Source organism: Helianthus annuus, chromosome 2 (assembly GCF_002127325.2).
Source record: "Helianthus annuus cultivar XRQ/B chromosome 2, HanXRQr2.0-SUNRISE, whole genome shotgun sequence".
Taxonomy (NCBI): domain Eukaryota; kingdom Viridiplantae; phylum Streptophyta; class Magnoliopsida; order Asterales; family Asteraceae; genus Helianthus; species Helianthus annuus.
Genome location: NC_035434.2, coordinates 163,065,039 through 163,089,969, shown reverse-complemented (window position 1 = coordinate 163,089,969; position 24,931 = coordinate 163,065,039). Strand labels below are relative to the sequence as shown.

General features: G+C 37.2%; 1 long non-coding RNA gene and 1 pseudogene across 1 annotated transcript; one reads left to right on the top strand and one right to left on the bottom strand.

Moving 5' to 3' along the window:
• Positions 1-363: 363 nt before the first annotated feature.
• Positions 364-12,256, bottom strand: LOC110920190 (annotated as a pseudogene).
• On the top strand, positions 2,287-2,787 carry LOC110918687. Its single transcript, XR_004883939.1, has 3 exons — positions 2,287-2,402; positions 2,593-2,649; positions 2,736-2,787. It is a non-coding gene; the product is annotated as an uncharacterized LOC110918687 (long non-coding RNA).
• Positions 12,257-24,931: the final 12,675 nt, after the last annotated feature.

Below are 24,931 nucleotides of genomic sequence, written 5' to 3'. Positions count from 1 at the left end.
AACATGATATGGATGTTGATGATGTCTAAGTCTATGAAGGCGGAAGCTTTTGATGTTCAGGGTTTTGGACCTGCAACTGCCTCTTGCAGTTCTGGTCATTCTAAAGCGAGTATGCATTACTAGGCCCCAGCACACACTTAACCAGCCGCTCAGCGCGTAACTGCATCGGTTACGCTCGTTCAGGTGTCAATTACGCGTGCCGCGTCTGTTACGCGTTTTTACTTCAGTTATGCGTACCAGAGCTTGGACACGCGGTAAGCGCTTAACACAGCGCTCGACGCGAAACCGGCTTTGCACGAGTAACTGACGCCAGTTACACGCGTTCAATTAACAGTGACCTAACGCCCTTGGTTACGCGTTCAATTAACTTGTAAATTTAAATTAAACAATAACACAAAAATCTACATCAAGAGAAGGTTTAGAATCACCCAAAGACTTTTAGACAACAAATTACAAATCAAACCAAAACATTGCGGAAAACTGGTTACAAAGAGATCATAACGAGTCACAAAGATTTGATTTACAAACAAAACATCATGCCGAAGACATCATGCAATTTCGTCACCAACTTTGAATTATGATGGTGTGGGATGGGAAGACATGACGGTTGAGGTTGAGGTGGAGATGGTGATTCAGCTTCCGGTTTCTTGTCTTTCTTTTTTCTCCGTAACTGGAAAAACTGCTGCATTACATCCGCACATTCGGACGATAATACCCCTCTTCTTATTATCATATTTGGGTGAAACGGGTGCACAGGGGCGGGTGGTTTATCCAACCCGGATCCACTTCCACCCACATCAGGAAAAAGTCTACAAGATTAAAAGTAAACTCGAATCAAAATGGCAACTTATACGAATCAAACCCCGATTATTGTGGTTTTTTTTTAAATATATAATGTCAAATAGTCAATACCTGATCCAGCTGCCATAGCTCCAAGTAGCTTATTTGGAGCACCCCATACAATTGTGTCGATCCGGGCTTGAAGGATGGCTCCAGCACACATAGGGCATGGTTCAAGCGTAACATAAAGTGTCGTACCCTGCAATTAAACAAGACCAAAATGAAAAAACACAAATATAACTGTTGGGTCTTAAAAACATTTCATAATACCCTATAGAGTAAAATACCATTTTCGTCCCTGAGGTTTGGCCAGTTTTGCGATTTTTGTTCAAAGGTTTGTTTTTCAGCGTCTGGATCCAAAAGGCTTCTCCGTTAAGTCAAGGGCAATTCTGTCTATTTTGTTAACTTAAAGGGCAATTTGGTCTTTTTCACTTAATGTAAAAAGACCGAATACCCCTGAAAAAGACCAAATTGCCCTTTAAGATAACAAAAAAGACGGAAATACACCGGACTTGACAGAGAAAAATGGATGGAGTTAACGAGCCGGATGAAAGTGGCAAGATTTCAAACCTTTTGGATCAGATGCCGAAAAGCAAACCTTTGGACGAAAGTCGCAAAACTGGCCAAACCTCAGGGACAAAAATGGTATCTTACTCTACCTTATAAGACAACAAAAGGGCAAACTACAGAAAAAAAAATGTATTGTACATTTTTACTACTAAAACTTTTACCCATATATGTAGCATGCATCTTTTTAAACTTTTAATGCAACATATTTTTTGGGGCAATTTCATGTATACCCCTACAAATATTCAAAATACATATATACCCATGTAAAACTAAAATGCCATTACAAAATAGTTGTAATATCATATATACCCAATTTATTAAAAATGTTTTAGTGAATGACATTTTTACCCCTGATATAAAAAATGATTAACCATATCTCAAAATAATCGATGATGCCGAGAGCTCTCGCCTATGATACCACCATCGATGAAAAACAGATAGTAAATTAAGTCAATTGCAAACTGATATGGCATATGAAATTGGTTGCAATCGGAACGACAAACTGATTCGGGCAGATTGAATCGATTGCAAACTGCAGATCAACCCGATTTGGTAGATTGAATTAACTGCAATCGGAATGGCAAAGTGATTCGGCAGGTTGAATCGATTGAGGAGCAACTAACAAACAGAAAAAAAAAAAAAAACAGTTTCTACAATTAAACATAATCAGCATTTCATATGCATTTACTGTCAGACATTTTGAGTGCTTTTTGAGGATTGTACGTACGTCACGATGAACTTCATTTGGTACCGGGTACCGGTACGTACAGGTACCATCAAATCAGCCGGTCCAGCATAACTGTAACCCTTAGTTGTGCAAAAGGACATAATAGCCTTAACTGGTTGTTTTTCCATGTGTCATTATGGCTGCTATGCAGCTCTCACTTGGAACATTGATGACTTGATTCCTCCTAGCGAAAGATATATATACAACTTCAGTTCAAAACAAGAGCTTAAGAAGTGGCACTTGTATTCCGATTCTCAATACGGAGGTAGCCCACTGCCTTTATATCCATAACTCATTATTGGTAAAGTTCAAAATGGAAGTTTTTGCGAGTCATTTTAAATCCTTACACCTTAAGTACATCTTACAATTCAGATCATTTACACAAATATGCTTCTCAGAAAACATGTGTGTTTGTCTATGTTCTTAAAAAATAACTAGTGTCATAATTTATATAGGTTTATCATCAGCAGCTTTAGAGATCACAAATGCCGGAAAGGAACAAAGTGGTACTGGTTAGGATCTCTATCCTCACACCAAATATGCACAGTCCACACTCCATATTTTATTTGTGCTTTTGACTCTTTAAAATACTATATAGGAGTTTTCTCTGGAAATCTGTCTTTGGATGTTACGGAGGGTACAAAAGAAGAATGCGCAGTTTTAGACTTTTAGGGTTTAGTTTACCCAGAAAACCCATCCTGACCCACATGTTATTTTGTTATTTTTTAAAGTTACCCATCTTGACCCATTTAACAATTCTTGTTAACCCATCTACTACAAAAAATAATACCCATCCTAACCCAAAGTTGAATTTATGGGTCATTGGGTTGATTTTGCCACCCCTACTTACATGCATTCTTGAAGCAAACTTCTATTTAACAAAAACTTGTTCATAGGTTAAAGTAAATGACATCTGAGTACTCACTCGTAAGCAATTCTTTTTATATTTCTACATAGATTAATAATCGGCACCCATGTTAACCAAAACTGATCTCCAGATTATTTACGACTGGTTCGGATATGGGTTTGTGTCAACATATTCAGCGTATAAAGAGAGACGATGATTGGAAAATGGGATGCGATTGCAATCGGAAAATAAAGACAGTGACTGAAAAATCTAGTCGTACTTATTTCCAGAAGAACGAAGATTAGACCCACCAATTTTTAGTTAATAGTTCTATATGTTTTCTTTAATTATTTTTAAGTTTTTATTTGTTAATATTAAGGGCTATTTTACAAAGGGTAGTATGGTCATTAAGTAAAAGTTCATAAAACAATATGATATTTTAAGATTTCATTGGACATATATGATACTTTGAATGTTTGTAAGGGTATATATGAAATTAATCCAATTTTTTACTATTTAATGCAACATAATTGCAAGTTCTTAACAAACTACACAATTAGTAACAAGTAAAAAAACATATTTATCATTTAATGCAACATATGTTGCATAACACGGTTAAAAAGAAGATGTTGCTGTGTGTGTGTGTGTGTGTGTGGAGGTGAAGGTTTACCGAAAGTCTCCATGAGTGTAACTTGTTTGAAGCCTCACGTATACAAATCATCTCCGCATGAGCAGTAGCGTCACGTAACTCTTCTACCCTAAAACCATAAAGTTTATCTTATTAACAAACACTAATGGAAAAACCTCTATGAAAAATATAACGAATAGAAAAGGTTATTACGAACTTACAAATTATATCCACGAGCAATTATTTTACCGTCCTGAACAAGAACAGCCCCGACAGGCACTTCCCACATATCGGCAGCCTTTTTAGCTTCCGACAATGCTTCTCGCATAAAAAATTCATCGTTTTTACGTTGCTTTGCTTCGATAGTATACGCCTCTTCCCATTCATCAAATCTATCTTTCGACACTTGATCTGTTCGTGCAAGTTTCCGTCTCGAAGGATTCGGTGGTGGTTCGACTGTTACCGTTTTGCCACTACCAGATGCATCCGCGTGTGGAACTTGAGTCAACGGTTTCGAGACTATTTGGTCAACAGTTTCACCGGTCACTGAAGTTGACTTTACGATAGGTGACCTTCTCATTCGAATTGCAGGCAATGGAATTGATGATTCTTCAATTACTAACGGAGATAACGGTGAATCTTGTTTCTCTTTGAAACTAGAAGGGGTGGAAACCTCTTTTCGACTCGATTCATCTGGTTCATGACCAGAAAACCATCTTTCACTACTTGTAGACTGATTCGATACCCCGCCTGATTTAGGTGTATGCGTTTCCGAACGCGATGACCCCCACCGCAGTCGAACAACGTCTCCGATGACATTCCATAACGACCGACCACTCCTTTTCGCCTGTTCGTCAGAAGACGTATTACCTGGTGCACCGCTTTCATGCCACACCTCATCAGACGGTCCCATGTCTCCGTCTTTTTCATCGTAATTTCCTGAACCGGATTCACCCGAACTCTTTAGTTCGTGTTGCGCGTCGTCTTCACGTGCTAATTCAACTTCGGATATAGAGAGTTGGTGTTTTGCTTTCTCGACAAATTCCCCCACAAATTGACCCGCTGATTTCTGCTGTTCATCGGCTGAAGCAATATGTGTACCGGTTTCTTGAAAACTAGAATGAGGGTTCAATTTCAAAGCTTTATAGCTACTAGATGACTCTTTCGGCATACCAACATGAAAACTCGAAGCCTTAGTTGTTTTTCTACCGGTTTTCATCGTTTCTGTGGGTCCTGCCACCATTGCCACCTGAGATGAATTTGAAGACTCTAAATGCAGTTCTTGTTTTTTAGTTCTGATATCAGATTGCGTGTGCGAAACTGATGTATTTTCAATATTAGAAACAAGGGTATCTGAAATTTGTTGCGATTTCACTCTTGACTCTTTTGATGAAGTCAATTGGTCAACTCGCTGGTGTTTTTCTTCTCTCTGATCATGCAGTTCTTGTTTGTTGGTTCTGATGTCAGCTTGCGTTTGTGAAACTGACGTGTTTTTGGTATTGGTAACAATCGTATCTGAAATTTGTTGCGATTTCTTTCTTGAATCCTTTGATGATGAAGCCAATTGGACGACTCTCTGGTGTTTTTCTTCTCTTTGATCTTTAAACCGACCACTAACTTGTGTTGAACTTTCTTCCATGTTCTTCATTCGATTTTCTTCCCAATTCTTCATTCGAGTCTCAAAGGATGAAGAAGAAGAAGAAGATGCCATTCTCTTGTCAAAGTTATGAGTTTCAGAGGCTTCTAAGTTCACATTTGACTGCTTTTTGTACTCGTTTTGGCGAGTTAAATCAACAGTTTCCCCTTTATGGTGACTTGTTCGTTCTTGAACTGATGCACTAAACTTATTTTCAGTGCCACTGTAAAGCTTCTGGGTGCTAGAGTTCTCATTCTTCATTCCTGATCGAGATTGATAGCTAATTCTATCAGTTTTTTCACTATGTTGTTGACTATTTCGCTCTGTATGTTGACTTTGACTAGACTCCACATTAAGCTTCTTTTCTGATTTCTTTCGCCACTCTTGATTCCCATAATACGATTCAGCGGTATTCTTTTTCACCATCTCACTTTCTTTTTTACCAAACTCCTGTTGTCTCTCCACGTTTTCTTCAAGTTCCTCATCATAAACTCTTCGATCATCTTTATACTCATTCGAAGATTCTCCTTTAACAAAATAATCATCATTTTCAATTACAATATCATCGTCACTACCATACTCACCAGCAGAAGAAACCGAGTAGACCCTTGTCTTTTCCCTTCATGATTCACCCCTGTTACAGACATTCGTCTCTCATCGCTTAACTTACTATTTTCTTTCTCACTAGACCGAACTTCTGCAACTTTAGCATCACACTTCAAATCCCTCTTCACAGATCCCGACTTCACAGTTTTCGCTCTACTGGAAATCTTACTCGAATCCTTCTTTTGGACCCGTTTTCTATCCCGAACGCTAATACTCTCCAACCCAACTTCCTCAGTTAACAAATCAAGCAAAAGCTCAACTTCATCAACACAATCATTACTAAAAGACTGTTCAATGTTGTTCTCTTCAAAACTCGAACACGCATACCTACGGTCTCCTAACTTCCGCCTAGCCTTAAAAGTACCAATCTTATTATAATAACAAGAGCTGCTTCTATCAGACTCACTAGTTGAAGAAAACCTAGAAGCACTATCACACAACTACCATGAACAAGTAATCTCCTGCTAGGTGAAAACTGAATCAAAGTAGATTGCCTCAATCCATTACACAAAAAGCTAGGGTTTGCTATTCTAGGTACACTGTTATAATATGAATTATTATTAGCAGCAACATGAAGAGCAATTGTATGATGATTGAATTAGTAACGGATTGGTGATACAGTAAGTAAGTAGGATCATCGGTGTATATAGATCGAGGAGGAGGTCTGTGTGTAAGGGGTAAAGATGAGTAGAAACAAGTGGTGTGCTTCATTTTGAAGTTGTAGATGTGGAAGTGAGTGTTACCTTGAATTTGTTGAGAAAGTTGAATGAATTGGAGGTGGAAGAATCGCCATTTTTGGAGTGAGATAAGAAGATGGATCAGAAGACGCAAGTGACAATGGATGGATTGGGAAAACTGAGAGAATCTTGTGGACGGTAACGGAAATAACCACGGTTTAACTCTGAGTTAATACTTAAATGTGTTTAAAATTGATCTGGGAGTTTAAGCATTTCAAAAACAAACAGTCTGAACTATTAAGAGTTATATTAAAAGATAGAGTTAGGATCCTGTAAAAAAGGCCCAAAGTGTGAGAAAGGTAAGAAATAATATCAGCCATTAGATCTTTTGATCTAATGGTTGAGATCAATAGGGACCAAAATGTAAAATATTTATATTAATTTGGATTGAATTGAAATATCTAGGGGCAATTGTGTCTTTTTATTTCATTTTGTAAATCAATTCAATCTAAAATCCCTACAATTTCGTTCTCTCTCTATCATACGTTCCTAATTTCTCTCTTTCTCTCTCTTTCTTCTTCCATATTCAGAACATAATCCCTGCAAACATCACGAATCTGAAGATAAAACATCAATACGAAGATCAAACATCAATCGGAAGATCAAACATCAATCGGAAACGGAACCAGCAGTGGTGGTCGACGACGGCGGTGGTTGGGTTCGACGACGGCGGGTGGTTGGGTTAGATGAAGGCGGCGATTGGGAACTATGAGATTTTACTGTCGGGTGGTTGCGTTCGACGACGGCGGTGGCGGACCGGCAGTGGTGGTGCCGGAATCGGAGAAGAAGATGATACAGAGATGTAAGGATTATTGAATGGTGTTATTTTTTACTGAATGGTGTTATTTTTTACTGAATGGTGTTATCTTTTATGAATGGTATTATTTTTTACTGAATGGTGTTATTTTTTACTGAATTGTGTTATTCTTTTCTGAATGGTGTTATTTTGTTTCTGAATGATGTTTTTTTTCTTTTTCTGAATGGTGTTATATTTATTTACTGAATGGTGTTATATTCTTGTACTGAATAGTGTTATATTATTTACTGAATGGTTTTATTTTGTTTACTGAATGATGTTATTTTTTGTTTACTGGATGGTGTTTTTTGTTTCTGAATGGTGTTATTTTATTTCTGAATGGTGTTTTTTGTTTACTGAATGGTGTTATATTTTTTTTGTAAAAACACCATGAATTGAACTATGACTTTTTTTAAAACATCATGTCATGAACATACTCTGATTCTGTGAATGATGCAAAAAGAATTAAAATGAATGATGTTATGGACGGTTATAAACTTATAATTCCTTAAATCAAGGATTTTCTCTCTCCAAATCCTTAAATCAAGGATTACCATATTTGAATTTGTTAGTGCATTTACAATCATACCCTTTTCAATTAATTTAGATCTAATGGTTGAGATTCTTTCTTACCTTTCTCACACTTTTGGTCTTTTTTACAATAACTCCACCCTATATATATATATATATATATATATATATATATATATATATATATATATATATGTATGTATATATATATATATATGTATGTATGTATGTATGTATGTATGTATGTATGTATGTATGTATGTATGTATAGGAGTGTGTGAAGGAATGAGGGGCGTGAGATCGGCTACCAGCGGCCGGATATCACGGGCCTGGCCAGGCGCCGGAGCAAGGGGGTGGGAAGATGGGGCGGCGGCGGGAGGACGAGGCTAGGGACGAGCCCCATACCTTCTGGTCTTATAATAGAAAACTCAAAAATAATCTAATTGGTCGGTGGATTTTATTTCGTGATGAAACGATTAATGTTTTCAATATGAATTTTTTGTCAAAAATTCCCTATTTTTCGTTTTCTTTTTCGGCAAGAAACGACGTGCCAACCACCGTGACACCGGGCGCTGTGGCCAAGGTCGACTACTTGACCACCGCCAGCCCCTTGGCTCTCCCCAGATGCGCGGAAACCCGATCTCCACCCACAAGAATGCTCGACAGTGGAATAATCGGTAAAACCTCGCCTCCCATCTAAGTCAAACCGTCCCCACCCGTACTCGCTCTTCACCTGGATGCCGCAGAACATAATAAGGAGAGTAGGATTCGAATCTGAATCATAAGGAACACCAACTTCTTTCCAACCACTCTACCACTACCTCATTTGCACCACTTTTCATTTTCTAGAGAGTTGCGAATACGACTTGAGATTTTGGTGTTGGGCCAAAATCTGAGTTCAAACATCAAATCATATCTTCAAGCGGGCTGAAACTATAAATTTGTGTACCAATTCAAGTTTTCCACGAATAAATATCAAGAGTTATATAATTAAAATAGGGATATTGGATTTAAATAACTAAACTTTCATCAATCAATCGGCAATAGTACTTTCAAACTAACTGAACACTAACCCAGTTAGTTTTTTTTTTTTTGCTGATATGGCACTTATGTGTTGACGTGGCATCTGACTTGGTTTTTTTGTTGACGTGGCACCTAACTTGGCTTTTTTATGACGTGGCAGCTGCTGTTAGCAAACTGGGTTAATGTTGGTTTATTTTGAGAGTGCTATCGACCAATAAGTTGAAATTTAGGAGTAGTGTGGTACAAAGTGAAAATTGAGAATGCTATCGACTAATTGATAAAAGTTTAGGTTATTTAAATCCAATATCCCATTGAAATAAGATTAATTGCTCAAAAAAGTTTTTAAAATTCGCAATTTAATCCACATGTTTTTAGAAGTTGGCATGGTTCGATCCAGAGGGCAACCCGGTTTTCACCCAGCTGTTACCCCAACGGCTTTACCGTGTGGGGGCAGTATGGTTTCCGGGCGAAGGTCAGTTCCCGTACGCGGCCGGGGCCTGATAGAACATCGCGCCCGCAACACGGACTGACATGGGATTGTCTTTGACAAGAACCCGATGACCTATAGGTCCTGTACATAGAAAGTCAACCTTAAAAAAAATTATTTTGCAAGGGCTATTGATATGTTTTCTTGGTACATTATATGCTTTTTATAGCGTCTGTAATTAACCGTATGTGTGTGGTACATAATATGTTATTATTAGTTTATTACATCTTTTGTTTGCGGTATGCCTATAAATGGACCGAACAAACACGAACAAAGACATGTTAATTCACGTTTGTTCATTTAACTTTAACCGAACATATACATATAATTGAAGGAATTTTTGTGTTTGTGTTGATTCATTAAGAAAATGGGCATGTCTGTGTTCATTTAAACCTAAACGGAGATAAATGAACATAAACAAACAAACTTAAATGAACATAATTTAACAAATATAAAATAATACAAATGAACATAAACGGACATAATTCAACTTTTTCCATATAAACTATTGATTAATTACGATAAGTTCTATCGGAAAAAACACATTTTTATCACTAAAAAACTCAATTATCAATTAGTTCTATGTATATAAGTAGTTACAAAACCTCTTTTATTTTAATTTGTATAAATACAACTTCATATGTACTTGTTAAAATATAAACGAGCAAACATAACGAACATAAATGAACAAACATAAACGAACGTCCACGAACATTAATGGACGAACAACACGTGTATTCATGTTCGTTCATTTAATTAAACGAACAAATAAATTTGTTCAGGTTCGTTCGTTTATTAAATAAAGAAACATAAACGGACTTCCCTTCGAACAAGTTCACAAACAGTTCATGAACGTTCCATTCATTTACAAGCCTAGTTTGTATTGCGTATCATTGTTTTATTGTGTTTATAAATTATCAAAAATGTTTGCGGTATATAGTACAGACATAAGGCATTTCTATGGGTTGTGATTCATGTTCTATTTGCGGTAGACAATATAATTTAGTGTCTCTCTTTTTTTTCTTTTTTGAACATAATCATCTTAAAATCATTGAAAAATTACAATATTATTCGTATATCTTTGCCTTTTAACATAATAATAATCTTGTAAAGTTGCATAACGCAATAAACAATTCATGATTGAAAAAGTACATTTCTACTTTCTTAGTATTTGAATTTGAATTGAATAATATTTAACTTGATTTTCGCTTATAAAACTCAATAATAGATCATTGTGTATAGATATTTTACATGAATGGTGATTTTTGATTTGTTGTCCTCGAAACAGAATCGATATGGCTTTAATAATACGAATTTAATAGATTATTAAAGGAATAATATATTAATATTGTATAAAGAAATCAATATACTTCTATATTTGTTATTTAAACTCCCCAACTCAATTTTAAGAGTTAAATGTCATGTTAGTTGTTGTGGTTTGGGTCATTTTGCCAGTTTAGTATAAGGGTTTCATTTTTTCGCCTGTGGATCCAAAAAGGTTTCACCGTTGTCATTTTAGTCCACTGGGTTAACTTCATCAATTATTTATGTTAACGAGAAGGGCAACTCGATTATTTTATATGTAATTCTGTTAACTAGAAAGGCAATTCGGCCATATAAAATGACCGAATTGTCTTTCTAGTTAACAAAAATAATGGATGAAGTTAACCGATGTAGCGTGTAATACGAAAATGAAGATCGAACACGTTGATTCTAAGAATACCCGCGAAGATCTTTTCCCAAACCCCCAAATTCGTCCCCCAAAATACAAGAATTTACAAAAAGTCAAACAATTATTTTATAAAACTCAAAAACTATCCCCCAATACAAATTACATGAGAACTTATATAGAGTTTTTATGATCAACTCAATGGACATAAATTAAAACAAAACTTAATGAACACTAAATGTGGATTTATTTCATTACATAATTGAGTCGACACTTGATATTCCCGCATCATTCTCCCCACCTTTGGAAAAACTCGACCTCGAGTTTTGTCCCAGGCTAAAGCCACCTGGATCGAAAGGAACATCAATCCGATTCTTTTCGATTATTATCAAGGCCCGCCCAAGTAGTTCTACTTCACGGGTTATCTCATTTGACTCTGAACCTGTACCACCTGGGTTGAACGGAGATAGGACCATTTCTTGTTCACTATTGTCTTGACCCTCTCAATTAATATAGTTCCAACTAAATAACCATATAGTCGTAAACCATGGACTTCATTGTATTTTTTTACAACATACCCATCAAGTTTAACAACTTTTTCTTCATTTTGATCAATATGAGGGGCATCTTTTGACGACATAGCTTCTCCAACCTCCACAATCTGGCCATCAACCAAATTTTCAAATAGAACCTCGTACCAGATTTTTACAGCATGAGAATTTTGTATACCATGGTTTTCATCATCCAAAATAATTTCCTCAAAACTATTTGTTGGAAAATTACCTTTTAAAATTGTACAAAAGTAAATTTGAGAAGCACCAAAATCTATTTTGTTTCTTAATGCCTTCGACTTCATTGCTTTGCTCATGAAATTTTTTTTCAAGCCCCACATGCTAACAGGTTGAGTTTCAAATGTAGCCGCTGGACCACCCGTTACCATAGTAGGAGAATCACCCTTAACGCTATGACTTTTGAAACTTGATTCGTCATCACCGGCTCCCATGATCGTCGACTCTTTTTTGTGGTCATGCCTAATGGTGAGCACACTACTGGTACCACCCGAGTCACCGTCGCATGCCCAAGAATACCATTGCTCATCCTCGTATCTATCAAAACATGGTAGAGTGTGGTACAAGCGATAATCCCTCTCACAAGCCATTTTGAGCCAGGAATTTAGCTCTGATACCAACTGATGTAGCGTGTAATACGAAAATGAAGATCAAACACGTTGATTATAAGAATACCCGCGAAGATCTTTTCCCAAACCCCCAAATTCGTCCCCCAAAAGACAAGAATTTACAAAAAGTCAAACAATTATTTTATAAAACTCAAAAGTATCCCCCAATACAAATTACATGAGAACTTATATAGAGTTTTTATGATCAACTCAATGGACATCAATTAAAACAAAACTTAATGAACACTAAATGTGGATTTATTTCATTACATAATTGAGTCGACACTTGATATTCTCGCATCATTAACTCAGTGGACTAAAATGGCAACAGTGAAACCTTTTTGGACCCATAGGCGAAAAATAAACATTTGGACTAAACTGGCAAAATGGTCCAAACCTCAGGTACTTAAATGACATTTAACTCCAACTTTTATATGCTAAACTGCTAAAGTACTTAAACATGTAAAAACAATATTTTCTAGATTTAATTGCCAAAATCGTCCCTGAGATTTGGGCACGTTTGCCATTTTCGTCCAAAATGCATTTTTTGTACCATTTTGTCCCCACGTTTGTAATGCCATTTTCATCCAAATGCCTAACCAAGTTACTTTATAACTCTATTCCAAAGTGGGTCGAAAGTTCTTTCGAATTAGAGATATTGTGCTTTGGCCTATAAGTAAGATACTCTCGTCGAGAAGCGATTAACGGTATCTTACCCTTCCGGTTACTACACATCTCTAAATGATTGAAACATTCGGGACTTTGGCGAGAATAAAAATCGAGGAATGGGACTTAAAAGACGAGATGCGGGTTTCACCCCTAACTTGACGATTTCGTACCCTAAATGTGGTTGGTACTCGTCGGCCAAAATAAAATTTTGACACTTTGACGAGGGTCCACTAGAGTTGAAATGGAAATTACCATTAAGTTGTGCAAAAATAGATTAAAGGTAGAATGAGAGTCGTTTACCAAATTGGTTTCACGCCTATTTTGGTAAATTCTTCTCGTTGGTGTTACAAGAGTATAAAAATAGCATAAGTGTATTCGTGTTAGCCTTAGGAAAGGCACATAAATTTAATCAAGAGTATAGCTAGGAAGCATGCATGGTAGAGTACAAAAGTTTTAAACAACAAATAAGAGGCAAAATTCCTAGAACTATAGATTAGGGAAAAAGCATGGCCATTTTCCTAATTCCCTATAGTTATGGCTCTGATACCAATCTGTCACACCCCAACCGATGGCGGAAACATCGGGATGAGACGAAGTGTGTAGATTGCTCAAAACGTCATAACACTATGTGACAATAATTAATTAAATTCAAATTTCATTTCAAAACTAAATGTCATACATGATCCAAAAAGGAAATAACAACATTGTTTCAACAAGTAACATAACAAACAAAAGATAGAATATTCTAGGTGTGTATCTAGTCCACCCTAAACTCGTTTCATCAATCATCCGATACTTCATAATCAACCTGCAGCATGTATTAAAATAGAGTTCAATGCAAAAGCAAAGAGCAAGTATACAAGTTTGTTTACATAGTATAATAGAATAAAAGACTCAAATCCAACATGATTCATAATATGTGAATTACTAGTATGCAATTTTGGCGTACACTATGATCAAACCCAAGAATCCAACGCATAAAATAGCCTAATCCCAAAGAGTCACGGGATGGTAAAAGTTTCAACTTAACAATACCCCAAGTTTAACGGGCGGTGCGTAAATCCTATAGTGCTATAATTGTCAAGGTGGGCTAGCAAAGTTAATGAGCATATACGTTCCAAAAAGTTTCAAATAGAGCATACAAGAATCATAAGTAAAGCATATTAGTTTCATGTTCGTACGAGGATTGAGTAAGTTTAGTTTAGTTTCAAGACGTTTGCATAGTTATACATGTCGCATCCCAAAGTGTAAAGGGGAAAAAGGGATCGAGTATACTCACGGTTTACAAGTCGTGACTTGAAGTTCCGAGAGCAAGTTGGTGGAGGAATTAGTTTGGAGCACCTTGTCCTTCTACACGGGAAAGCAAAGGTGTGTGAGTTTGGGGAAGTCGGAAGATTATAGATTCGGAGTTTAAAGATGTATAGAAAATAACATATGTGAAAATAATCATCTTGTACACATAACTCTTGTTCTTGACACTATTAAAACTCAAAAGAGTTGGTATGATTTCATGGATTCAAGGATCCATTAGAGTCGTAACAAGGGCATGGTCATAGATGATGTAACATATTCTTAACAAGTAACTATTAAGTTATCATCAAGTTTAGTTACTTAGATATATACATATAGGTTAACTTAGATAGTATAGATTACAAGTCTTAATATTCAAGCATGAGGTAGGAGATTAATGTCTCCATTTAGGTACCTCTTTGTGACATAGAGTTCATACATGAGGTAGGAAGAACAAGCTTCCATTTAGGCACCTCTATTGTTCACCACTACACTTGTTGTTATAAACAACAAGGAGGGTCATGAACATACAAGTATTAAGGTAATAATAACAACTAATCTATAGCAAAACATCAAGTAATGAGTGGATTCTTATGAAGGATAGCCTAGGCTAAACCAACCATCACACATACATCAAGTTTCACACTTGAACACTACTTGTGGGTAAAACCCTAATTAAAAACAGAAAGTTTGTGAGGTTTTAATCTATGATTTAAGTGTCTCAACCATGTTTTTAAGCCTAACCAGCCATAAGATAGGTTGTAAGCATTAGGACATTGGTATGAGATGTGTTAGACACAAGTTGGATGAAGTTTACATAAGTTTGTAACAAAACAGAAAGTTTTTGGTCAATTTCGGGGCAATTCCAGGTCTGATTTCTCCAAGGAGAAGTCAAGGAATCAAACCCCATGATTAACCAAGCAAGTAGGAAAAAGAATCGGGTGATTTCGTTAAGAAATGAGCAAGTTATACTCACTTTTGTGCAAGAGTATAATTCTATCCGAAAATGCAGATTTACAACTGATTTGAGAGTGAATTTGGAGTGATTTGAGAGTGTTGAAAGTGTAGAAATGCTTGGAGAAGGTGTATATTTATAGTGGAAGAGTTTGAGTATGATTGGAGGTGTTTGGAGGTGGCTTAATGGTGATTGGGAAGTGTTAGAACTTAGGATTTCGTGCTAATTCGCGTGATAATCAGCTGTTGTGTTTTTTCCCGATCTGACATCCCCACGCGGCCCGCCTGAGGTTTCAGGCTAAGTTCACGCGGGCCGTGAGCCATTTGTGGTTCTGGGTAAGTTTCATTTTTTTACAATTTGGCCCCTGAAGTTGTGTAATTGATGCTTTTAAGGTGTTTTAAGGGCCATTCTTGTCACAAAAGCATAGATTAGATTATGATTTAGCATGAGGAGTATAAACCAAGTATAATCAAGCGTATAAGTATCAAATCAAGTGTCGTTCTCGTTCAAAATACGTTCAATGCATAAGTTTAGATTAATTGCAAGTTTCACACATAGTTTCCAAGAATCACGTTTAAACAGTGATTGATTCACGAAGTCGAACATACGAGCATATATAGAATGCGTATAACATAAATGTAACAAAATACAAGCTTCATTAATGATCCAAGTCTCGATTCGATAATGATTACAAGGAAAGGAACGATTACAAGAATACAAAGTTTCCAAAAATAGAAATACGAACAAAACTTTCTATAAATGGAAAGTACGAAAGAGCAGGGCGTTACACACCTGAGCCCAAGCGCATTGCGCGTTTTATTGGTGGTTTAGCCCCTAAAGTTAAGGGGAATGTTAAGGCTTCTCAGCCAGCCACCTATAGATCCGCTGTAGATCTATCATTATCCCTCACCCTAGATGTGGCGAGGAGTCGGGCAAAGAAGGTTTCTGAAGAGGGGAAGAGGAAGAGAGAGGATGATCAGTCCTTTCAGTCAAACAAGAAAAGAAAGGGGAACTTTGGTTCCAAGAAAGGGCAAACTGGTGATAAGCCCAAGTGCAAGGTATGTCACAGAAGGCACTTTGGAAAGTGCAACCGGGATCCACAGGCCAAACCTTGTGGGATTTGTAAGAAAATGGGGCACAAATCTGTAGAGTGCCGGAACATCAAGGATGCAACCTGTTATGGTTGCAACGAAAAGGGGCACATTAAGACCAACTGCCCCAAGAATGCAAAGAAGCCTGAGGAGGCTAAAAAGAACAATGCCAGAGTATTCCAGATGCAGGCTAGGGAAGCGGTGAATGGTGATAAAGTCATAACAGGTACCTTCCTCATTAATAATATTTATGCTAGAGTCTTATTTGATTCCGGTGCTGATAGGTCCTTTGTAGACCATAAGTTCTGTAAGTTGTTGAATTTGCCTATTAAGACTCTAGACATAAAATATGAGGTGGAGCTTGCCGATGGTACCTTAGAATCAGTTTCGACTCTTCTGGATGGATGTTCCATAGCTATTAAGAATCATTCTATTCCGCTGTCCCTTCTGCCAATGAAATTGGCTGGTTTTGATATAGTTTTAGGCATGGATTGGTTGTCGCATAAACAAGCCCAAATTGCATGTGATAAAAAGCTAGTTACTATCAAAACCCCTTCTGACGAATTAGTCACCATCCAAGGAGATACACAATATGGATTGCCCAGCAATATGTCCATTCTTAAAGTATCTCAATGCTTGAATAATCCAAAGCCAAAGATTGACTGTGAATAATCCAAAGCCAAAGATTGAAGACATTCCAATCATTTCAGAGTATCCAGATGTCTTTCATGACGAATTACCTGGATTACATCCTGAGAGGCAAGTAGAGTTCAGGATAGATATCCTTCCAGGATCTGCGCCACGTTTTCCTTCCCATCTAACTTTGACGATAGGAATCTTACTGCGCCTTAGCAACTTGACTTGCTGATCCACGACTTCCACAGGTTTTTCCACGAAATGCATAGTTTCGTTGATTTGAAGATCTTCGAGAGGAACTTGAAGTCCTTCATCAGCGAGACATTTCTTTAGGTTCGAGACGTGGAACGTTGGATGAACATTGCTGAGCTCTTGAGGTAAATCGAGTCGATAAGCCACCTTACCAATCCTTTCGAGTATCTTGAAAGGACCAACATAGTGAGGGGCAAGTTTTCCCTTTTTACCAAAACAAACCACTCCTTTCCAAGGAGATACTTTGAGTAGGACATGGTCCCCAACGTCGAATTCCATTGGTTTTCGTCCCTTGTCAGCATAGCTCTTTTGACGATTACGAGCCTTAAGTAGATTATCACGGATTTGAAGGATCTTATCCGTTGCTTCTTGTATGAACTCAGGGCCAGTAAAATGTTTGTCACCAATCTCGTGCCAGCTTAAAGGAGATCGGCATTTGCGACCATACAATGCCTCGAAAGGAGCCATTTGAATGCTGGAGTGATAGTTATTGTTGTACGAGAACTCGATCAAATGTAAATGCACATCCCAACTACCACCAAAGTCGATGACACAAGAACGGAGCATGTCCTCTAGGGTTTGGATAGTACGTTCAGCCTGTCCATCCGTTTGAGGATGAAAGGCCGTACTGAGATTCAAATGAGTACCCATAGCGGACTGAAAAGTTTGCCAAAGACGCGAAGTAAATCGACCATCACGATCAGAAATGATGTCGAGAGGAACACCATGATAGCGTATGACTTCATCGGTATAGATGCGAGCAAGTCGTTCAACCTTGAAATCTTCGCGAATAGGAATGAATTGAGCGGACTTAGTCAAGCGATCGATGATCACCCAAATCTTCCCCCTTCCTTCTTCATCTTGTTCTTCATGAATCTAGACATGGTTGTATGTAATTACGGTGCTCATACCATCATAAAAATGTCGTCGACCTCGCAAAACCCTATCATCGATTCCATTGTTGCAATAGAGCGGTATGCATATGTGTTATTATTAGGGTTTAGTTGCAAAATCAAACCCTGGTCGTCGATTCCATTGTGTAGGTTTAACAATATATCATTAGATCTAGCAGTTCGTGTGGATAATCAGGTTTAAAGTTCTAGTTTGTTGTTTATAATAAATGGTCTATGTAAACTGTTAAAATGCTATTTGACATTTGTTTTTGGGTTGTAATTGCATGTGATCTATTGAATGGTTAACTTATGATGTGATCTATTGAATGTTTAATACCTGTTGTGTTTTATGATGTGATCATTTGTAGTAGGTTTAACAGGTCATTTGTTGTGTTTAGCAGGTTTGACGGTATAAAGTAACTTAGTTAGGCATTTGGATGAAAATGGCAACAAGTTACAAACGTGGTGGGGCAAAATGGTACAAAAAGTTCATTTTAGACGAAAATGACAAACTTGCCCAAACCTTAGGGACGACTTTAGCAAATAACTCTATTTTCTATATTAAAGTTGCTAAACTCGTCTAGAAGGCATATGTTAGTGAAAAAGATATTTAAAATTGTGATTTGTTACCTTTGAACCAAGTAAAAATTTGATAATTTAACATTGGAGTGTTTTGCAATAAAAATCTTTACCATCTCACTTTGAAAAGACTTGAGGGCACAATTGTCCTATATATTAAAAATCGAAGGTTCGAACTGAAGATGTTCCGAAGACGGCATTCAGAACGAGGTATGGACACTTCGAGTTCTTAGTGATGCCTTTTGGGCTCACTAACGCACCTGCAGCATTCATGGACCTCATGAATAGAGTCTGCAAGCCGTATCTAGATAAATTTGTCATTGTCTTCATAGACGACATCCTTATCTACTCGCGTAACCAAGTGGAGCATGAAAAGCATCTTAAGTGTATATTAGGGCTGCTTCGGCAAGAAAAGTTATATGCCAAATTTTCCAAGTGCGAATTTTGGCTTCGCAAGGTCCAGTTCCTTGGACATGTTGTCAGTGAACAAGGTATCCAAGTAGATCCGGCCAAAGTAGAAGCTATTATGAATTGGGAAGCACCAAAGACACCTACGGAAATTCGTAGTTTTCTGGGTTTAGCAGGATATTATAGAAGATTCATTGAGAACTTCTCAAGAATAGCTGCACCATTAACCTCCTTGACCCGTAAGAATGTGAAGTTTAATTGGGGTCCAAAACAGCAGGAATCTTTTGAGATCCTGAAGCAAAGGTTAAGCAATGCTCCGGTTTTATCTTTACCGGAAGGAACTGAAGAGTTTGTTGTATACTGCGATGCATCACACACCGGCATGGGGTGTGTACTTATGCAGCGAGGCAATGTAATTGCTTATGCATCGCGACAGCTAAAGGTGCACGAAAAGAATTACACCACCCATGATTTGGAATTGGGTGCTGTTGTATTCGCACTAAAGTTGTGGAGACACTATTTGTATGGAACAAAATGTGTAATCTACTCGGACCACAAAAGTCTCCAACACCTGTTTAATAAAAAAGAACTCAATATGAGACAACGTCGTTGGATGGAAAAATTAAATGATTATGATTGCGAGATTCGCTACCATCCCGGTAAGGCAAATGTGGTCGCAGATGCCTTAAGCCGAAAAGAAAGAGTTAAGCCAATCAGGATTAATGCAAAGAGTATTGAGTTGAAGAGTAATTTGAATGAAAGACTGTTGGCCGCACAAAAAGATGCCATGTTGGAAGATAATGTTCCAAACGAAAAGTTAGGTGTAACTGGCGAACAATTAACACCTGGTAAAGATGGAATCCTAAGAATGAATGGTAGAACTTGGGTTCCTATTCAGGGAGGACTTCGGGATGTAATTCTTCAGGAAGCCCATAATTCTAAGTATTAGGTCCACCCGGGAGGTGACAAGATGTACCACGATCTTAAGGAAAATTATTGGTGGATAGGTTTAAAGAAATCTATTGCCACCCATGTAGCTAAATGCCTGACATGTGCTCAGATTAAAGCTGAACATCAGAAGCCATCAGGTCTTCTACAGCAGCCAGAACTTCCCACTTGGAAATGGGAAATGGTAACCATGGATTTTATAACCAAGTTACCCAAAACAAGGCACGGAAATGACACTATATGTGTTATTGTTGATAGATTGACAAAGTCAGCTCATTTCCTACCCATCAAGGAGACTCATAACTCCGATAAGTTGGCCCAGTTATATGTCGATAAGATTGTAGCTCTTCATGGTGTACCAGTGGCGATTATCTCGGATAGAGATACTAGATACACCTCGCATTTTTGGAGAAGTTTCCAACGATCATTGGGCACACGTCTGAATTTTAGTACTGCTTACCATCCTCAGACTGATGGTCAGAGTGAGCGTACTATTCAAACCTTAGAAGACATGCTTCGTGCATGTGTTATTGATTTTGGTGGTAGCTGGGACGACCACCTGCAATTGATTAAGTTCTCCTATAACAATAGTTATCATACCAGCATTCAGGCTACGCCTTTTGAGGCACTATATGGTAGGAGATGCAGAACATCTGTCTGTTGGGCCGAAGTAGGAGAAGCTCAGATATCAGGACCTGATATAGTCCTTGAGACAACGAAAAAGATTATTCAAATTCGAGATCGCCTAAAAGCTGCCAGGGATAGGCAGAAAAGCTATGCTAATATGAGACGAAAACCCTTAAAGTTTGAAGTAGGCGATAAAGTTTTATTGAAAGTATCACCTTGGAAAGGTGTGATGCGTTTTGGTAAAAAGGGCAAGTTGAGCCCTAGATATATCGGACCATTTGAGATCCTCGAATGTGTTGGCAGTGTAGCATATAGGCTAAGATTGCCAGAGGAGCTAAGTGGAATTCATGATGTGTTCCACGTTTGTAATCTTAAGAAATGCTTAGCCGACGAATCTTTAGCAATGTCTCATAAAGAAGTGCAAGTTGATAAAAGCCTAAAATTCATTGAAAAACCTATATCAATTGAGGATCGACAAGTCAAAAAGCTCCGAAGGAAATATGTGCCTATATTAGAGGTTAAATGGGACGCTCGTAGGGGTCCCGAGTATACGTGGGAAGTCGAATCCACTATGAAGCAGAAGTACCCTCACTTGTTCTAGTAAATCTCGGGGTCGAGATTTCTTTTAAGGGGGTGAGGATGTAACACCACGTAAAAACGTGTCCAATTATTCATTAACACGTGTCCTAAACTCCGGTGATATGAAAGATCGAGTTTAAGGGACTAAAAATGACAAACTGAGAAACTATGCTTTCGAAGGGACTTATGATGTCAACATGCCAATCTTAAACTTCTGGTTGACACATTGATAAATGGCTATAGGGAGGTTAAACCTCGGTTGCTAATAATAGATCATAATTCAATTCAAGAATTTGAAGTTTATGCAAAATCCAACAAACCTTCATGTTTGGACAACTTCTTTAAATACAAGGAAACACAATTGCATGGCATTATTATTGGGCATTCAGAACTGGTCATATGGACTATTACACTGAATTATGGGTCAAGATTCGGACATTAATATGCATGGTGAAGTGTATAAAAGTTGTAAAATTTTTGTCCTCTGGTCATCGGTTACGGACCATATAGCCCTAGGCTTACGGTCCGCAAGGACGTATCTGGGCGATGCGAACCAGGTTCGGTTACGGACCGTAAACCATTAGACATACGGTCCGTAAGCAATGGTTACGGACCGCAAGAGAATTCCTTTACGGTCCGTAAGGACGTCGCTGGGCAGAAAAATTGGACAGGTGTGAGTTAAGCTGTTAAACCGACTTAAACATGTAAATTTCAATACCATGGATGATTGGACGGTAAAAATAAACCACTAGGACACCTGGGGTGATCCTAGGGCCTTCCATAACAGCTGGGCATGATCCAAGAGTTCATGAATTAGTATAAATAGGTCTTGAAGTTGAGTTTCAAAAACTCACATTTTGCAACAATCAAAAATAACTGATCTCTGGAGCTCACAAGGACTTGGAGAAGACTATCAAGTGTAGAAAAGATAGCTTGGAGCTTTAGTAAGCTTCTAATTACTCCTTTAAGTTGTTTAATTAGTTTAATTACTTAAAAGTCAAACTTAGTGTATAATTAGTTTGACTTTCGTTTTAATTACATGTGGCTTAACCACTGATCAAATTGAAAGTGGTTATAGAACCACATTAGTATAGGTGATTAACCCCTGAAAGGGTGTCTCCTAATTATCTCGTTTGACCAGTTAATTGTCGGGTCAAAGTAGTTCGACAAAAAGTCAAACTGGACTGAAATTTCAAATTTAATTAAAATTAATAAACCAAGAGTTCTAAATTATATTTTAACATTCTAATGACTTGGAAACTATTATATAAACATGTTTCATCAGTCCTAATCCGACAATTAATAGTCTAAGGTCAGTTTATAACCGAAAGTCGCAAAAGCTTGACTTTTGCTATGACTTTCAGTTCTGACCCGTTCAAGCTTAATTCTTCCATGTTTTAAGCTTCCATTAGGACCACATTACATTGTAGTATAACCCTCTGGAGTTATATTGCATGGCGCCTAATCGTTTGTTATATATGTTCTTCATCGTAATTATGCTCAATAGTGCCTAAAACGCCCTTTTTACATAAAACCGAGATTTTTAGCAAAGTGAATGAACTAAAACCTTTGCTACTGATATTTAGACATGTCCCGAAAATTTGACATCAGTTTGAGGTCTAGATTAGGAGTTATGCTCAATAGCGTAATTAAAGGACTTTTTAGTAATTAAAAGGCGTAATTAGCATAAGACCTATCTAAACCCGATTTTTGACACCAAACTTGTTACCTACTGATGTTAAATAATATTTTGGGATTTTTAAAGATTTTTATTTATTTTTAGGATGAGCATAACATAGGATTATAGCCTAATTTCGGTTATGGTCGGTTTTACCCTTTTCTTACATAAAATGAGTTTTACATATCATTTTAGTACCAAACTTTTTGCTAATGATTTTATTTGACAAATATAATATTTTGAACCTTATAAACTGACCAAAATCTCAGATTTCCTATTTTTACAATAATAGCCCTTTAAATCGCATTTTAAGCATTTTAAGCACCTAGTATGGGTCAAAACTATCTTTATCATATAAAACACATAACCTACTGATGTTTTAAGCTATTTTACATAATAATACAGTAAACTAAAGCTTAAAACTCAGAAGTCTATTTTAACTTTTTTTAAGTCTATATAAAATTACCAAAATGCCCTTATGGGACTTATTTTGGTTTAAATTGCTTTTTGGGCATAAATGTTAATATATTGCTGATGTATTTATATACTTTGAGCATAATTATAATTAAGACCTGTATATAATTCATTTGGTTACCCGTTACGCATTTATGCGTTCGGATCGGTTACGTGACTAGTTTACGTAAAATAGCCGAAACGGGCTAAACCTTATCATTTAATTCTCATTTTCCAGAATGTATTTAGTTTACCCATATTATACAAGTATCCAAGCTTGTCGGGTCTAAATCACATTCTATCCCAGTCTCCGCTTAATCTAGCGTTTAGAACCGTAAGGTTTCCTTCTAGCTAGCCGGTCTAAGTCCTTGACTATATAACGACCCGTTAGCATCCTAATAAATAAATTGAACCTTCCATACAGATTTATAGCTTCCAGTAAAAAGTGCCTTTTCAAGAAACTTAGGAAATTACTGCTACATCAGGTAAATACTTTTAACTTATTTTCCCTATACGGGCTTGGGATACGGTATATTAATACCGCTTGGTCGGGTATGGGATTATTTTGTCGGATTGTGATTTAATAAATCCGCAAAACCCGTTTTAATCTGTATTATTTGATAACATAAATTTGGGGGTTAACGACCGTGTCCTGGATATCCTCGGCTTATTTAAGTTAATAATGGCCACGACCTATGCACGGGGTGCAGGCATGCACCCGACAGATGCAAATGCTAAATATTATAATCACCCACAAGTTGGGGATAACTCCTCTGTGGGTTCTATAAGTGGTGAGTCAGTTAATCATGTCCGGCTTTCAAACCGGCCCCACTTGTATGACAAATAAGTAAAGCTGTATACAAGATCTTAATAAAGATTGTCCCAAGTTATAAATGATTTGTGCATTGAGCACCTAAACCAATTTTCTTAAACCTTTTCAAAATGAGTCAGTTAAATTGTATTTACCAGTGTATACTGACGTATTTTCCTAAAGATTGATTGACAGATACTTCTCGAAATAGGCTGGAGCTATAGGGTGTCATAGAGGATCTTGCAAATCCATTAGATACCCGGAGTCTGTAGTTTTTGTTTTCCTTTGTACTTTATGATCCGCCTGTGGATCTTATTACATTCCCGTCTGTACTATTCATATATTCTAACATACAGACAGTATGGTTTGTAATAGTTAATTACCCAGCCTTCCGCTGTGCTATATTATTGTGTGTATTGACAATGATGATATCAACTACGTCACGATACTCCCCACCGGGCCCACCGGTAATACGTGGAATATTGGGGTGTGACATCAAATCATCATCGAACTCGAAGCTCGAACTATGCAAACCTTGGTGTTATTATACGTGTGTGTGTGCCTTATGTGTTACTTGTGCGTGTTTACTTTATGTTATGTGTGTGGTGATAAATCGAACCGAAACTCGAAACTCAATTGAAAATTGAATTATGATAATTGGTAGAAAAGGGATAGTGCGAGATATAGATGCTTGTATGTAGATATAGTAGTTGGGATTAAAAGTAATTTGAAAAGGAAACTCTATCGTATTCGTATCGTCTTCAATCGAAATCGAAATATCAAAAATC